This window comes from Notamacropus eugenii, chromosome 6 (assembly GCF_028372415.1).
Source record: "Notamacropus eugenii isolate mMacEug1 chromosome 6, mMacEug1.pri_v2, whole genome shotgun sequence".
Lineage (NCBI taxonomy): Eukaryota > Metazoa > Chordata > Mammalia > Diprotodontia > Macropodidae > Notamacropus > Notamacropus eugenii.
The window spans coordinates 75,920,646-75,939,271 of NC_092877.1; the positions used below are offsets into that span (position 1 = coordinate 75,920,646).

General features: G+C 39.0%; 1 long non-coding RNA gene across 2 annotated transcripts in view; it reads right to left on the bottom strand.

The window, feature by feature from the left end:
* LOC140511314 (uncharacterized) overlaps positions 1–18,101 on the bottom strand; it is a 64,539-nt gene extending 46,438 nt beyond the window's left edge. For both annotated transcript variants that reach the window (XR_011969494.1, XR_011969493.1), the window contains exon 1: positions 17,987–18,101. This is a non-coding gene — a long non-coding RNA (uncharacterized lncRNA). The remainder of the gene's footprint in view (positions 1–17,986) is intronic.
* Positions 18,102–18,626: the final 525 nt, after the last annotated feature.

Below are 18,626 nucleotides of genomic sequence, written 5' to 3' on the forward strand. Positions count from 1 at the left end.
ACAGTGGATAGAGAGAGAGACCTGGAGTAAGGAAGAGTTCAAATCTGGCCTTGGATAGTTATTAAATGTGTGACCTTGAACAAGTCACTTTCTGTCTCAATTTCCTCCTCTATAAAATAGGGATAATAAAGCACTCAAATCTCGCAGTTATGAGGATCATATGAAATATTTGTAAAAAAAAAAACTATATATAATGCTTGTTATCATTAATGCTATTTGTTGTTCAGTCGTTTTTCAGTCATGCCAACTCTTCATGACTCCATTTGAAGTTTTCTTGACAAATATATTGGAGTGCTTTGCCATTTTCTTCTCCAGATCATTTTACAGGTGAGGAAACTGAAGCAAACAAGATGACTTGCCCAGGGTCACATAGCTAGTTAGTATCCAAGGCAAGATTTGAACTCAGAGAGATGAGTCTTCCTGATTCCATGCCTGACTCTCTATCCACTGCACCATCTAGCTGCCCATTATTGCTTTACTTGTCTCCAATCCTGTTGTACCTTCCAGACTAGTATCAGTAGGGAAGAGTAAAGGATGAAGAGAATAAAGTCAAGGGTAGGACTGTTTGGAGGGTGTTTACAACAACCCAGTAAGGTGGTATGTGTTGCAACAATAGTAGCTAGCATTTTTATAACGTTGGATTTGCAAAATGCTTTAAGTAGGTTATCTCATTTGATCTTCATCACAACCATGTAAGGTAGGTACCATTAATATTCCCATTTTAAAGATGAAAAAATTGAGACTGAATGGGGGTAAGTGACTTGCCCACAATCACAAAGTATCTTGGTCAATATTTAAACTTCCATACTCTGACTTGAAGTCCAATATGCCACCGAGCTGCCAACTATACCACCTACTACCTACTATTGCCATCTAGCTTCAAGGAATAGTATCACTGGGCTAAAGAAATAGCAGTAGAAATCTAGAGGAGGGGTAGCTATAAGAGATGCTGCAGAGGGTAATTGGATATGAGAGGTAAAGGAAATGGAATAGTCAAAGACAGCCTTGAAATTGGAGACTGGGTAAATGGTGTTACCACTAAATGAAATGGGGAGATCAAAAGAAGAGGCATGTTTTAAAGGGAAAGATCTTAAATTTGGTTTGGAACATGTTGAATTTTGTGACCCAGTGAAACATCCCTTTGAATTGTTAATATGTGCTCCAAGAGGTGGGGAAGAGGGGAGGAAGGTTAGAAAAAGGTGCATGATCTGGAATTTAAGATAATTAGAGATATGGGAGTCACCTACACATAGGCAAAAGCTGAAGCCATGGGAACAAATGAGATTGCCTTGCTAAGTAAGAGAATGTGGAGAGAGAAAAGAAGTGGTCTTTGGGGAATACCTATCTTTAAGGATTAAGAAAGTGAGCAGAGAGGGGCATAGTAAAGGAGAAAAAATAGTTATGGGGTAGGAGTAGGAAAAGGGGAGTATAACATCTGTAAGGTAAAGGGAGGGGTAGGAGGAAGGAGTGGTCAAAAAGAAGAAAGAATTTTTAAAAAACTTGCATTTAGTAATTAAAGAGTCACTGGTGACTTTTGACCAAACAGTTTTAGTATAAGAAGGGAGACAGAAAGTAGATTAAAAGGAACTTCAGAGTATGTATTAAGGGCATTGAGGCATGAGGTATAGGTAATTTGTTAAGTAATTAGAGATTGACTAGTAGACAGAGATCTAAGAACCTTGAGGAAATTTCAGAAACCACAGAAAGACCAGAACTAAGTGGTGGCAATAACTACTGGGTGATTCTCAAACTTAAGGTGGTATTCATTAAGTGACAAGAACAGGAAAGTGAAACCAGATTGGGAAGAGGGAGGAGTTCAGGCTTCTTTTTCTTTGCTTCACTTAGGATAATTCTTTACAGAAAATCAGTTAGGACTTTCAGTATTCCCATGATTCTTCTAACACATAACAGAAAATGAAATTATAAAATGTATGAATCACTCTTGAGAATTAGCATAACATCATGGACTAACAATTATCCTAAAAAAGATAAAGGTCATGTATAAACTTTCCTGGAAGCAGACAAAGGTGTTCATTAGCACCATAGATGTTAATCACCCAGTGCTATTATACATGGCATCTCTACGCTAGGGGAGAGTCTGATAGCTATGGGATTAGAAATTAATTAAAATTCAACAACACTCATGTCATTAAATACTAATGTAGTACCTACTATGTGCAAAGTACTAGGTTACATCTAGAGAAACTGGATGCTGGTAATGTTAGTGGGTATAGGGTTAGCTAGAGGCAAATAAGAAACTTTTCCTTCTCATAGGTATTACAATAGAAAAAGGGAAAGATGGAACTTGCACTAATATTTATAATACAAAGTTATGTAACTATAACTAATGGAATACAAAAGAAATTAAACAATAAAAATTGTGGGTCACCCAAAGAGCAATAGAGAGGGTGTATATGAAGTAAGGAGGAAAGAAGCAAACAAATATTTGTTAAATATTTTTATTAAATATTTATTAAATGTTGTGTTCTAGGCACTAAGTATACCAGCAAATATAAGGAAAAATAAAGACACTTCTTGCTCTCAAAGAGCTTAAATTCTAAATAGGAAAAGAAAACACACAAAAGGAAGCTCAAAAGGTGAGAGACGGATTTAAGGGTACTTAGTACATTGTTCTGAAGTCTGGATGTCAAGAGCTGGACTGGAAGAAAATAAAAACTGACCTAGGATGTCTCCAAAAAAGTGAAAATCCACTTCTCCACCTGCTCTCCCACCAACAATTTAACAGTGGATGAAAGGGGCAGGCCTTGTGGTATGCTTAAGTTCTATTGTGAAGTATTACATAAAAGAATTAGTCTAAAGCATGCCATCAGAAATACTTATGACCAGAAAAGGAGATGGGTTGATCATGTGGCAAAAGCAAAGCCCTGGTATCCATCCATCCAATGATATCTGTGTAGGTCAAGAGAGTTAGAGAGAGGCCCCGGGCATTTGGGGTGAATAACTTTTGGAGGCTTTATGGGAGAACATGGACAAGGGTCCTGTAAGATCAGAGGACATGAATGGGCAATAAGCTAAACCACTGGAGGATCCATTGGAACATCAAAATTCCCAATAGAAACATAGTATATAATGGAAATACAAACAATGGCTGCATGAGATTCTAGTAAGGAAATATCATTTGTAACTTCAAGGATCCTGGAAGGCTTTATGAAAGAGGTAGCATTTAAGCTGGGCCTTGAAACCTAGGTAGAATTTTAAGGGATCATAGAGGATAAAAAGAGAAAAATATCTCAGACATAGAGGGAGCCTTGCAAACATCTTAGAGGTAGGAAGATATGGGATATATTGAAACAATAGAAAGTAATCAAATTTATTGGAACATAGAAGATGTGAAGGGATCAGCATAAGATATCACTGACAAGATAGTGGGGTACCAGACTGCTTAGAGTATTAACTTGGACTTCATTTGCTTAGCTAGTAAAAAGCCATTGAAGGACTGGGAACAAAATTCTAGTATGATGGGTCACATGCATAAGAAACACAACATTTGCAAGATCTTTTCTGTACCCCTACTCCAGACCAGGCTGACATTCTGCCAAGAAATGCTTCTTGGGGATTCAGTATACACAAATGAGGACTGGACCTAATGTGGAATTAATAATACATGGCTCACTCAGGACACTACCTGTACGCTGCCAGAACTGATAATATTGAAAGATCACATGGCTGGATGGTGTATGAGGTGTTCAGGTGTTAACACCTCCAGTGTGAGAGCTTCCTAAGAACTTTGTCAGGGCTGTTCATCTACCTTTGGTGTCCGCCTGGCACATAATTCTCACTTGTGACTCTAAGAAGCTGTAGCATGCACAGTGGCCACATCTTGGTGAAACTATTTTAACAGACAGGACAAACCACACTGAGGATAACTCATAGGTCTCAAATCCATTGGTGAGTTAGGGGGATGTCTAGCCCAAGCAAGTAAAGACCCTGCAGAATGGGAGAATGACAACTATTTGTTCCAGTGTTCCTCTATGAAGGGAGCTGAAGCAGGCAATGTGGAGCACATAGAGGTTGGTCAGACATCAAAGATACCAAGGTCATCCAGTATATCCTGGGACATTACCAATCATCCTGGCCTTTGTCTTGCACTGGACTTCAGTGACTCCAGAAAAGAGAATGAGATTGACAATTTTGTGCAACTCTGCTTCACCTAAATCCAATTCACACATGAGGCAAGACATCACACCATGATGGCATTGGTCCTCTTTGAAAATAAAGGATGAACAACAGGCATCTAACTCCTTAAAGCTTGCTGAGTGAACCTCACAAAGCAGAGGAAGCCCAAAACAGCCAGCCAAAGTTAGATAGATAGACCAGACATTCCAAAGACTGAGTGAAGCATGTCCTGGGGCCATGTGGCTGAGTAGCTGACTGCTAAGTGGTAGCAGTTAAACCTAGATCACTCCAGCAGGCAGCTGTCAAAGGAGGTAGCTCAATCCAAAGAAAAAATGCTTTAAGGCAGAGAGGTGACTGGGCAGAAAATGTGAGAAACTCTGCAAGTAACATCAGGAGGCGCTGACCAAAGAGAAAACTATACATATCCCCTGTGAGGAAGAAATACTTAGTCATTCGTTGGGCTCATCAACCGATTCACACACACAGGTACCATATCAATACTTTTCACTACAGAAAGCAGAACATTAATGAGGCCGGAATCATAGGATCACAGATGTGCAGCGGGAAGGGACTTGTTAGTGGCCATCTCGTTTTAAGGTAATGAAACGGAGGCACAAAGAAGTTTACTTGCTTAGGGTCATAGAACTAGTAAGTATCTAAGATCGATTCGATCCCAGTGCTCTGTCTCCTACTCCATTCTACATGTCTTGCTTTGAGTCCTATGTGGATCAACTTTCTCCTGTCCTCAATACAGATCCTCTCTGACTTTGACTTGGGTCATCAATTTCAAAATGCATATATAGAGGGGGAGGTATTCATGGTGAGAAAAAGAATATATTGATTCCTTGTTGAAACTCCATTCCCAATAGAGGGAAAATGGGTGTCAGTAAACTTAGTAGAAACAAATCTCCATTTCCATACATTCCCCAAAGTTTGAAAGATCCTTATTACTCTCCTCCTAACACAGCAAACTGCCTGAAGGGGATGTATGGAAAATGTACAGCAAGAAGTTCCATACCCATTCCAGAAGGGTTAAGAAAATGACTGGGTTAGGAGGGATGCTGATGATGGGTAAGTTCTAGTAGGACTTGGCATTAGTTTGTTTTTTATATTAAGTACTTGAACAGTTGACTTTAGTTAATCAGATGGCTTCCAGAGGGTGTAGTCCAAGACAGGCTGGTGTAACTAGGCTAGGCTAAGAGGCACAGTGATGTTGTGGTATAGAGAAGCACAATTGGGAAGACCTGGGATTAGTTCTCACTTTTGGCACATACTGACTGCCCTGGAGAAATATCTAAAGTTACCAGTATCCCAGGTCATTCTCCATTGCAGAGATTGTTAACTTAGGGTTTTTGAACTTTTTTTATTCTGAGAAAGGATCCATGAACTTTGCCAGAGTGCCCATGGGGTCCAGGACACCAAAAAAGAAAACTGGTTCAGAACCCTGACTCTACTGTAAGAGAACAATTTATGAGACAAAATAGGTATTAGCAGAGGAAGTTTCTTCACTGGGATTTCCCTGAACTCATGACATCATAAAACTAGGACCATTATTTTTTTTTGAGACTGGATCCCTGTCTACTTCAGGCTGGAAATAAAGTAACTACTCCCCTGCCTCCATACCAATGCTAATCTGCACAGTTCTGCCTTGCTCCATTTCTAACTTGGACCAGTTCACCCTACCTTACACAGCCTGGTACTCTTTGCCCCACTGCTGGGGGTTCACCATATCTGTGCTACACTTATTGTGGGCATCCTCTTAACTTTAGCCCATTACACCTCAGAACTCCTGAACTCAAGCAATCCACCAGCTTCATTCTTCTAGATAGCTGAGATTACAGGCATGTATCACCACACCCAGCCAAAAACAAAAACTTTGACTTGGCTAATTCAGTTTATAATCTCAGAGTATGTCCCTGAGTCCCCCTCAGTCTCTGCTTCCCAGAAACTATATCTTGAGGTGCTGAAGTTCCCTCTCATAGTGGGTCAGTGCACTTATTTTCATATACAATAGATGGCTAGTCTATTTCTGTGGCTTTCCTTTTTTGTCCTTTTCTAGTGATTGTTCTATGGTCTCAGAGGCCTCCCAATTATAGTATTGATGTTAAACAAGCTTATACTGAGTCCTGACTGCTTTCCCCCTCCCCATTCTAGCCCTTTCCATGTGGGTCAGATAGCTAATTGTCTCCATCCCAGAGGGTCAGTTAGCAATAGCTGTTGGTAGTCACCTAAAGTAGTAGTCTGTTGGCATATAATATCCCCCCATCCTCAATTCAGATTTGCGTGTGTGTGTGTGTGTGTGTGAATACAAAAGAACTTTAAGTGATCTGTCCACGGCATTGAAATACCAACCTTCCTTGGTACTTTGAAAACTCAAAGCCTTTTACAAGATGAATAGCAAACTGTGGATGACAGCTCCCGCAGAGTCATTATTGAATTGCAGCAGTGATGACTGCATTGCTTTGGATTTAGATAAAAGACTCCATACAAGACAAATGGTAGGAGGACATCAAACAAGGCTGTGTCCATGCAGTGACAGAAGCAATTCAATTGAAGAGGCTGTTGATTTCCCCAAGGCTACCTACTATTTTTTCCTGAGTAATTTATATTAAGGAACTAAAGATTGTATATTCCTCTTCTATTTATACTTTTCTCTAAAAATACGGCCAGGTCCAGTTGTCAAACCAAAGCTGGGCATCCGCCCTTGCCCGGAAGGGAAATATCAATATGGGAACATGTTAATTATTTTGTACCTAGTTTTAGTTAACCACAATAGCTGTATGTGTAAAGGTTATAGACAGAGAGTTGCAATCTATAATGATCAGATAAAAAGATTAGTCAGCAGATCGATAGTGTTCTGTACCAACAGGAAGCTCTATGCACTCAAGGCAACAATGAACACAAAGGTACAGATAAACATCGGCCACCTTTATTTAGATGAAAGCAGATTCTCAAGCCCATCTCCCATCTCATTAATTATGTACCAACCTTGTGGAAGCTAAGTTGCTAAAGCATCATTCAAGGTTTTTCTTTTTAATGTTTCTTTTTTAATATGTCTGGAAGTATCCGTTGTATGGAAAACTATGTGAAAGGAAAGCTGTTCTTTCCATCGTGCTCACAGATGTTGTGCCTGCCCAATTCATCAAAATGGAAGGGGTGTTAGGCACAGAGCTTGCAAAAAAGTCCTTTGTCTCTCCCTGTGTATATGCAAGTACATGACAGGATTTGGCCTCAGAGGTACTATCAAAGTTGCTCAAATGGATTTAGATGCTGATATATTTAACAGTGAAATAAGAGCTATCAGGAGAGTTTCTCAGCTGAGGGAATATGTTTTGGTTCTCTTACTGCTTCTATCTAAGTTGACACTCTTTTCATTTTCCATATTTTTAATTTTCATCACTAGTATTCAGTTGTCAGTTTCCACTCTTGAACTTTCATCCTTAAAAGTTTCCTTTGTTCTGTTTGCTCATATTTCCTTTTCCTTCTTTTCCTGTCTGAAATTCTTTCTTTCTTTCATTTTGTTCTTGACAATGCAGACCAGGCTAGAATCAGCTTACTTGGTGACATGGGGACTTGTTGAGCCCTGCTCATGTGTTTGGCTCCTTCAAGCTATTTATATATGTGTACATAGGTTCTAGAATCATTTTTATTTACCCAACCACATCCTTTGAATTCTCCTCAAGGTCCTACCTCACTGTGACAGGGAAGTAACTGTAAATTCTCAGAATCCATACAGGCTTTGACAAGTTCTACTATGCCAGAAAGGCATCATGGTATAATCAGGGCAACAGATTAGATCTGCATTCTGAAAACCATCCTGGGGAGGTTTGTTCATTGAAAGATTGATCTAATCTTTAGCCAGGACAAAACATCACTAACTGCTTCTTGGGCATATCAAACTCAATATCCTACAGAGATCTTAAACTCACTATGTTCAAAATTGAGTTCTTTTTCTTTTCCTCTGAATTGTCCTCTCCTTCACATCTCTTCTATATGACCCCCTTCTCTTCATTCTCCTTACTGCCATCCTGCTTCAGGCCTCCATGATGTCACACAGTTCATTCCATAAGCCTTTTTGTTTGATCTCCCTAACTCAAGTTTCCACCCATTGTAATCCACTTTCTACCCAGTCATTGTTATGATTTTCCTTGTGCAAAGTTCTGACCATATTGAATGCCTCCTCCCACTCCCATCTCCTGTACTTAACAAACTGCAGTCATTCCATATCACCTCCACTTTCAAACATAAAAACATCTGACTTGCTTTTTTAAGCCTTTTGTAACCTTCCTACCTATTCAGTCTTCTTATACTTTACTCTCCTCCACATACTGTAAGATCCCATGATTCTCATCTTATTTGTGTTCCTCCCACACTAGGTCTCTCATCTCCAAGCCTTTTTGCTGACTGTCCCCCAAGCCTGGATTGTTCTCCCTTATTATTTCTACCTACTAGATTCACTGGCTTCCTTTAAAGCTCAGTTCAAATCCTACCTTCTTCAAGAGGCCTCTGCTCTCCTGGCCACTGTTAGTGACTTTCCTCTGAAATTCTCTCTCATTTACATGCTGTGTATCTTGAATGAATATAGTTTGTATATTGTCTCTCCCATTAGAAATTAAAGCTCCTTGAGGGCAGGGATCATATTTTTGCCTTTTTTTATATACTATTTACGTAGAACAGTGCCTTCCTCATAGTAGACACTTAGTAAATGCTTCTTGACAATAATAATGTTGATGATGAGGTTGAGATGAGTAATAAAGCAATAAGGAATCAATAATCTAGCCATCTGAAAGTGGGGAGAATACCAGCTGCTTGAGGAAAAAAATCAAGCCTTATTACTAAAATAGCATCTTTTAAAAAATATCACTGATGGTTTTCAGAGGAAGAAATTAAAGCTATCTGTAGTCATATAAAAATGCTCTAAATCACTATTGATTAGAGAGATGCAAATCAAAACAACGCTGAGGTACCACTTCACACCTATCAGATTGGCTAATGACAAAACAGGAAGATGATAAATGTTGGAGAAGATGTGGGAGAGTTGGAACTCTAATTCATTATTGTGGAGCTATGAGCTGATTCAATCATTCTGGACAACAATTTGGAACTATGCCCAAAGGACTACAAAAAATGTGCATACCCTTTGACCCAGCAATATCACTTCTAGGACTGTGTCCCAAAGAGATCATAAAAATGGGAAAGGGTCCCACATTCACAGAAATATTTGTAGTAGCTCTCTTTGTGGTGGCCAAGAACTGGAAATTAAGGGGATACCCATCAATTGGGGAATGACTGAGCAAGTTGCGGCATATGAATGTAATAGAATACTCTTGTGCTGTAAGAACTGACGAACAGAAAGACTTCAGAGAGGCCTGGAAGGACTTATGTAAACTAATGGTGAGGGAAAGGAGCAGAACCGGGAGAACTTAGTGCACAGCAACAACCACAATGTGTGAGGAATTTTTCTGGTAGACTTAGTCCTTCACAGCAATGCAAACGCCTAACAAATTCCTAATGAACTCTTGAAACAAAATGCCTTTCACATTCAGTGAATTGGATCATTTGGATCCAATGAATTGGATCCAATGAATTGGATCAATTCAGTGGAATTGGATCATAGAATGAAGCAGACCATTTTCTCTTGTGTTATGTTTTGTTTTATTGTTTCTCCTATTCATTTTAATTCTTCTGTGCAACATGACTAAGGTGAAAATGTATTTAAGACGAATGTATGCATAGAAGCTATATAAGATTGCATGCTGTCTCAGGGAAGGGGAGAGGAAGGGGAGAAGGAGAAGGAGGGAGGGGCAAAAAATCTAAGATATGTGTAAGTAATTGTAGAAAACTGAAAACAAATGAAATAATTTAAAAAATATTGCTGATGATTCTATTTTATCACCTCTATAAAGTCTTTATGAAAATAATGTACACATATATCAAGGGCATGAAGGTTGGAGAATGGAATAGACTTTCAGAAATGATCTTCAATAGCAATCTACATCTGTAACATCACATAACTGACTGAAAATTTCTGAAAACAAAATCTCACAGTGCTTTCATTGTTGACTATACAAAAAAAAACACACACATTTGATTTGGTGGAGCAAAATGTTGGCTTAAAGGTACTCCTCTAGTAAGGAAGGTTCCATGTGAATGTGATAAGTCAGTGAAGAATTCTCAGGGACTTAAGTCTAAAGTAGATCTGACCCTAGGACTAAGTTTTAGTTTCCTGGGAATCAAGTGACATGTGGGAAATTATGAAATCACCTCACCATCCCTCTCTCCTTGTTTGCTTAATTCCATTTCCTTATTCCTTGTATCTGGAGCAAGTTTCTGAGAATAAGTTGCTTGTTCAAGCTCTTGACCAAAAAGGTAAGGGGGGCAGGAGGTTTGTGGTTTTGGGCTATATAATCATGTTTCTGCTTCTGTACTGTGCCTCCCTTCTCTAGACTGCCTAGTGAAGGTGACACCCACTTCTCGAGAGAGCAGAATAAAGGACTTTCTGTTTGTACTTTGAGATGCCTCCAAGTAGTCAATTTGAGTAGGGGTCTCACCATCCCACACACATGCATATATTAAAATCATACAAGAGTGCTTGAAAAATAACCAAATACACCAATAATCTCTGTTGATTGCCTCTCTCACATTTCCACCAATTTATTAGATATGTCAAACTGGATATCATGGAGACATCTTAAATTCAACATACCCAAAAGTGAACTCAGTGTCTTTTCCCCAAAACCTTCCCCTCTTCCTAACTTCTATTTTACTGTGAAGAGTACTATCATACTCGATCATACAGGCTCATTAGTTAGATGTCATCCTTGACTCCCCACTCTCTCACTCTTACCCAATATCTAATTTGTTTCCAAAGTCTATTGATTTTACCTTTGTAACATCTCTCATATATGCTCTTTTCTCCCCTCTTATACTGCCACCATTCTGGTGGAGATCCTTATCACCTCACACCTAGTCTATTATAATAACTAGCTGGTTGGTCTCCTTTCCTTAAATCTCTGTGCACTCAGTTGCCAAAGGAACCTTCCTAAAGTGCAGGTTAGACCATATCACTCTTCTACTCAGTAAACTCCAATGATTCTCTATCAGCTTCAGGATCAGCTATATAATTATCTAGCACTCAAAGCCCTTTGTAGCTTCTTACCCCCAACTTTCCAATCTTTTTACATTTTACTTCCTCCATTCCCATGCACTCTACAATCCAGTGACACTGGCCTCATTGAGGTTGCTGAAAAAAGATACTCCATCTACATCCAGGCATTTTCATTGACTCTCTCCTCACCCCTCACCCCATGCTCTCCCTCTTAGTCTATGCTGCCTGGCGTCCCTAACTTCAAGTCCCAGATAAATTTTTTACTTTCTACAGGAAGTGTTTCCCAATCCACCTTAATTCTAGACCTTCACTCCGTTATTTATCTTCAATAAACTTTAACTTTTCTTTGTATCCCTAGCAATTAGCACAATCCCTTCCACGCAGCAGGCACTTAATAAATGTTTATTGACTGACAATAAAGTGGTTAGAACACTGGCCTTGGAGTCAAGAAGACCTGAATTTGAACCCTGCTTCAGACTTACTGATCTTGTCACTTAGGCATTCTGGGCCTCATAGAGAGTTCTATGGCTTCTAATGCATCTTCTAGCTGAAATCTATCCACCTTATTCTATGCCAGTTTATATGCCAGAAGATAGTCATACAATGTAAATAAATGCAGAAGAAGGAACTCAAGAAGTTGGCTGCATACTTGGGGAAAATTTCCAAGAAGATATAGATAAGAGCTGTGAAAGATGAAAATGCTAGAAGAGGGAGTAATCCTTTCCATTGGTGGGAGGAAGCATCCACATTGATGGAATCACAAATTCATGAAAGTAGAGAAGTCTTTTCAGTGAGGACTCCCTACAATGTTCTCTGACCCCTTTTTACCCTATCAGCCTCTAGCTTTTTCAGGAAATTTTGAGAATTATTTCAGAAGGAAAGCCAACAGCATGTTTTTGGATTTGATTCACTCAAAAGAACAGGTTTGAATAAGATAAACTTAAAAATAGCTTCATTGGTGTCTAATCTGTGATTCCTGCTTGGCACCGATAATTAAGACTAAAAAAAAAAGGCACCCAAAGAAAGCTGACATGATTGATCTCAATGAAAACAGTTTTGTTTTGTTCTCCTGAAGCCATCCTCAGCATATTACTTTACGTGATTGCTTTCTGTATTTTTCCATCCACTTTTTTTTTGTTAAAATGGGTATGTATTGATTGACTTGCTCTTGGTCAAATTATACCCTTAGAAGTACACATGCAACACAGTCACATTGAAGTCTACAGGAAGTGTGTGTGTGTGTGTGTGTGTGTGTGTGTGTGTGTGTGTGTGTGTGTGTGTGTGTATGCAAGTGCAAGTGTAATATTGGCCTCATTGCCTATATATTTCTTTAAATATGAAGCCCCTGGAAGGAGTACATATTTTTCTTTAATTTCCATTTTGTCAAAGCTTCAGAATTGATGAACAAAGCTAGCTGTTGCTAAGTTTGAGTCACTATAAAAAGGAAGTTGGACTTCCATTCCTGTCAACTTTTGGCAATAGGTTTGTATTTGACAGTCACTTCAGCTGGAGCTAGCTACTGTTATAGGGGGCCGTGTGTTGTGGTCAGTGCAAGTCTTGAGTATGGACTAATGGAAACTGACATGGAGTGATTTTAGGTTAAGTAAAATGTTGCTTGGTGCATTGGATAGAGCATCAAGCCTGTAGTCAGGAAGACCTCAGTTAAAATCTGGCCTCAGACACTCAGTAGCTAAGTGACTCTGGGAAAATCACTTAACCCTGTTTGCCTCTGTAAAATGAATTGGAGAAGGAAATGGCAAATCACTCCAGAATCTTGCCAAGGAAACCCCAGATGGGGGTCATGAAGAGTCAGAGATGACTGAAACAACTGAATGATACATTTATTAATTGATAGATCTTTAGAACAACCCTGAAAGTTAAACACACTAGGGAATAATTATCCCCATTTTATCATCCATTTGAGGAAACTGAGGCTGAAGGAGATCATTGGAAGGAGTTCTGGCTCTAGAGTTAAAGAACCCCAGTTCAAATTGATCCTCTGATTCTCACTATCCAGACACCCTAGGAAAATGACTAGATTTCCACTCAGTTCAATTTCTTCAGTTATAAAATGAAGCATTTAGGCTAGATGGACTATGAGGTTTCTTGAAGCTCAACATCTATGATCCTTTGATTTTTAAAAACTCATACGGCTAGTAATTATCACTGGCAGGTGTCCAACTCAATCTCTTCTAACTGCAAGGGGAATGCTTTGTGTATTGCATCATATTGCTGGGCTCCAATCCTGACCTTGACATATAGCTGTGGGACCATGAACAAGTCACTTCACATCTCAGTAGCCAAGGAAATACTATTAGATTAGAAATTATATAGAGAATTGGCTGAACTGGGAAAGGAATTTCCATGTTAGGAGCTCTCTACCATGATAAAATCACGGGTCCAAAACAAAAGTCGAACAAAAAGTTTGCATTATGTCTACATATCATCAGCAGAATAATTTCATATAATAGCTTTGACTCAACAGTTGAACCAATTCACTGCCATCTGGCGTGACTTGCCAAAGGTAGGCATATTAGTAAACTGATTATAGCTCCATGATATAGATCAGCAGTTATTTTCAGAACCACAGTGAACTGACTCTTCTGTTGCTATGTTTGTAGATGGTCCACAAGTCTTTCATCGATGATTCATTCGAGTATTTATTGAGTGTCTATCCTTGTCAGATAGGAAATAAAAGAAAGTGAACAGGAATGAGAAAATGACAGTGCTAGTTTCTAAGAGGGAAAACATCCTAGCTCTTTAATGTACCTGTTGGCATGTACTATAATTAACATTTCTGAGAAGCCAATGTTGGCATGCCTTAAACTCTGTGCTGTGAAACTATGTGGTTTCAGTGTACAGTATCAATAATACAAAAGGACAGAAAAATAAATCTTCAATGATAATTATAGTAATTTAATATTTCTACAGTACTTTAATAGCTAGGTGGCATATTGGATAGACCTCTGGGCTAGGAGGCAGGAAGATACATCTCCCTGAGTTCAAATCTGACCTGAAACAATTACTAGCTGTGTGACCTTGGGCAAGTCACTTAACCCCGTTTGTCTCAGGTCCTCATCTGCAAAATGAGAATGAAATAGTAAACCACTCCAGTATCTCTGCCAAGAAAACCCTATATGGGGTTATGTGTTGGACAAAACTAAAAAAATGACTGAATAATACTTTAATATTTGCAAAGATATTTCTTCTAAAAATCCCTATAAAGTAGGTAGTATATCTATCCATTGTTATTCCAGTTTTGTAGATGAGGAAACTGAGCATCAGAAATTAAGTGGCTTACCCATGGTGCATGAGTAGTAGGAGCTAGAACCACAATTTTAGCCTAGGTATTTAGACTTGATTCCAAGTCTAGAATTGTGTTTTCTTTTTCTTTAAAATAATCTCTCTCTCTCTCTCTCTCTCTCTCTCTCTCTCTCTCTCTCTCTCTCTCTCTCTCTCTCTCTCTCTCTCTGTCTCTCTCTGTCTTTCTCTCTCTCAACTTTACCAACAAAGAGAACATTTCATTATACTTTAAGGGAGGGAGTGTCCCTTTCATTTCAGAATGATGCAGTCTCAGAAGGGTCAAAATATATCATGAAATAGAAAAAAGACATTAATTCTTTCCAACCCCACAATAAATGTGTGAACAAATAATTAATCAGTTTGAAAGAAGTATAGAGCCTTGATCATTGGATGCAAGAAGCTGATACTACATAAGAAACATCCTGTAATGAGTTGAAAGAATCAGTAAAGTTCCTTAGGCCCATGTGTAAAATAGGCATTTCATTTAGCAGTGGAGGAATAAAGGCTTAGTTAGGATGACTTTGTGGAGTGTATTAGAGGGCAACAAGGAAGAAGAGGGGAATTTCTCCACCCATTGTTCCTGTCATCTCAACTACTTGATAATTCAAAGACAATGCATCCTGCTGGGAGCAAAGAGATTCACAAAGGACATATTCAGACCCAGAAAGATAATGACACAAGTAAAGAAGCAACTTTAAGAAGTGAGACCTCTCACACAAGAGAAGAATGCCAACTATGAACTCAAGAAAGTAGTAGACAGTGGGTCCCCAGTTAAGTGGCTTGTCTACCAGAGGGAGAATTGTATAAAGACTTTATGAAGAGAGAAAGAACATCTACTGCCAGGAGGAATGAGTGACCTTTTTTTCATTTGACTCACTACCATTATGCTCAAAGTTTGAGCCCACTTTTCCCATGTGAGTGAGTGTACCCTAGGTTTATTCAGGTAATGATTTGTACCAAGATGTCTTACTATACTGTCTTAGTGAATGCCTTTCTTAAAACCTAATAAACTCTACTGGCTGATTACTATTGAAATCACATCAGTGGTGGCTCACGGCCTATGACAATTGATGTATAATTTGACTTATAGGATTAGTAGCAGTAGCAGTAGCAGTAGCAGTAGTAGTAGTAGTAGTAGTAGTAGTAGTAGTAGTAGCAGTAGTAGTAGTAGTGGTTGGTAGTAGTAGTGGTAGTAGTATTCCACCCTCAGTGGTCCCAACACAGAAGTGAAAGAGTACGTGGGAAGAATAGTCTCAGAAAAAGTATTGTAATACAAAGAACAAAACAGGAGACTGAACATGAAACTTCTATTATGTCCAGGTTTTTATAACAAGTGTGTATTACATTTAACAAAAGAGAAAGAAAGTATCAATTTTGGGCAGAGTTGTAGAAGAACAGACACGCCAACGCACTGCTCCAGAGACTGTGAATCGGTCCGTACTTTCTGGAGAACAGTCTAAAAGTGTATCTACTATACTTTCAGTAATAATAATAACTGACATTTACGTAGAGCTTTACCATTTACAAAAAACTTTGTGTATGCATTCTCTCCTTTGTTCCTCGTAACAACGCCATGAAGCAGCAACTGCAGCTCTTATTATCTTCCCTTTGCATTTTACAGAGGAAACTGAGGCTTCAATAAGACGGAGATTTATTGCTCCAGAACAGTTCTAGAATACCACCTGCTGAAAGCAAGTGGAGAAACCTCAGAATGGATTTGTGTACTCCTCGCACCTATGGCCATCAGGTGAAATGTCAGGGGAGCCACAATGGATAGAGGAGTCAGGAAGGTCTAGATTCAGCTCCGACACAAGACTTACTAACAAATCATTTAATGTCTCTGAGTGAGTCCGGATTGCCTTACCCATTGGGAATTAGACATCTCAGGACTCTTTCAGCTCTAAACCTATATATGTAAACCTTTGATATGTTAGTAGATAGTGCATGTGGGGGGTGAGGGAAGGAGAGGGACAGAGGAAGAATTGAAGTGATGCAGAGGACAATGGAGCTGTCCAGGAAACTGGAAGCACAAGCCCTACAGACCTGTTTGTACCCTGGCCCTTTGAGAGTGTCCGGAAGGTAGCCATGGTAATAGAACTTTAAGGAGCCAGACCTTGGGCAAAAGAGGAGAGTCCCTAGAAAATATAGCAGAGAAATATTTAGGACAGGGTCTGATAAGAGAGTGGAGCCCCTGTGCAATGACAAGCCTGAGGAGGACTGCAAAGTTCCAGGACTAGCATATCACACATCATATGGACATTAGCTTACCAGCCAACAAATATGGCCACCAAGAAGCATTTTTTTTAAAACAGAAGGAGTGTGTGTGTATGTGTATGTGTGTGTGCGTGTGTGTGTGTATGTATGTTATGATAGTTTGCACACAGAGTAGTGAAGGAGAGTCACCAAAGAGTCTCACTTACAACACCAATAACATCAGCAGCATTGAGCATAGACGAGAAAGAGAAAGATTGAAGAGCTATTCGGTAACCTGCAGGAATTACTGTGTTTTTGGCCATCGTAGTCTACAATTTATTATGTGTATTCTAAATACATACATACATACATACATGTGTATGTATGTATGTACATATATATGTATATATATGTATGTATGTACATATATGTATATGTATGTTCACTTATATGTATATATGTATGTTTATACATATGTATACATTTATACACATATATAAAATCCATGAGTAATCAATCAAAATATTTACTAAGCATTTGCTATATGCCAGGCACTGTGCTAAACTATACAATTCTATATTTAGGTTTGTAAGTAAAATGAATATGTATGTATATATGTATACATATATGTATATATAAACACACACGTGTCATGTAACATATTCCATATCACAGGTGTTACCCACATGCATACATATACATTTACATACAAACATATCAAGGCTTCAATTAGGCTCATCTCTAAGTCTAATAATTTTATAGTAGCCATAATAAAGTCATTCTTTTGTCACATCATTCCCACATAGATAGACTCACTCAATGAGAAAGGCTCATTAGTAGACAGGGGTGCAGTGGAAGGTCACTTGATCATCAATTGACAGTTAGAAGGGACGCCAAGGTTCCCACAGTCTTACCCCTTTGACTTTGCTGATGACGAAACTAAGGTCTGGACAGGGTATATAACTTGTTCAAGTCTACCCAGATAGTAAATATTGTAGCTGACGTTAATATCCAGATCTTCTGACTCCAAATGCCATCTGTTCTTTCCAATATACCTGGACTTTGGTAAAGATATAATTCGTATGCCATATTGGTATCTGTTCACCCTGATCTGTTCGCCTCTTCACTGACTTCCACATGTCACTCCTGAGTCCTCTCAACTTCAGTCCCTTCCCTCTCCACCAAAACTACCACCACTTCTACTTCCGTAATCTCAGATCTCTCCCATTCCTACATACTTCTTACCTTCTTGTTTCCAGTCTTTCTTGTTCTTCTCCAATCAGGTCTTGTGCCTTGGGCATTATGGGAAAGTAACTCTTTTACTTCTCTTTTCTCCCTTCTCCCTCCCCCCACCTCTCTCTCTTTCTCTCTGTCTCTGTCTTTTTTCCATGTCTGCTGCACCCCTGAGTGTTCTGTCATTGTTAAATCACTAAGGGAGAATGCTTTCATCTATGATCAATATGGCGCACATACCCCATGACATCAATTGTCATAGTAGAAAGAACAGGCTGTAAAAGAGAGGAAATAGTAGAAGGAAGGGAGTGAACTTGGATTTTATTTTTTCCAGCAGAGCTTTTTAAAGGCAACTACTGAATGAAATCACTGTTATCATTGGAGAGTCAGGATGGTACTAGTTACCAGGAAACTAAAAGATGAGGGCAGAATGCACAGGAGGAGGGTTATTGGCAGCCTATGAAAGCTGTTGTTCCTGAGCTTCCCCTTTTCTCACTCCTTCCTTCCAAACATGGAAAAGACTACTTTCCAGGACAGTTTGCACCAAGAGTAGTGAAGGAGAGTCACAAAAGAGGGTCTCAATTTCATTAAGCTTAGGATGAAAACAAGAAAGATGAAAAAATCGTTCTGGACCTATGGGAAATGTTTAGGT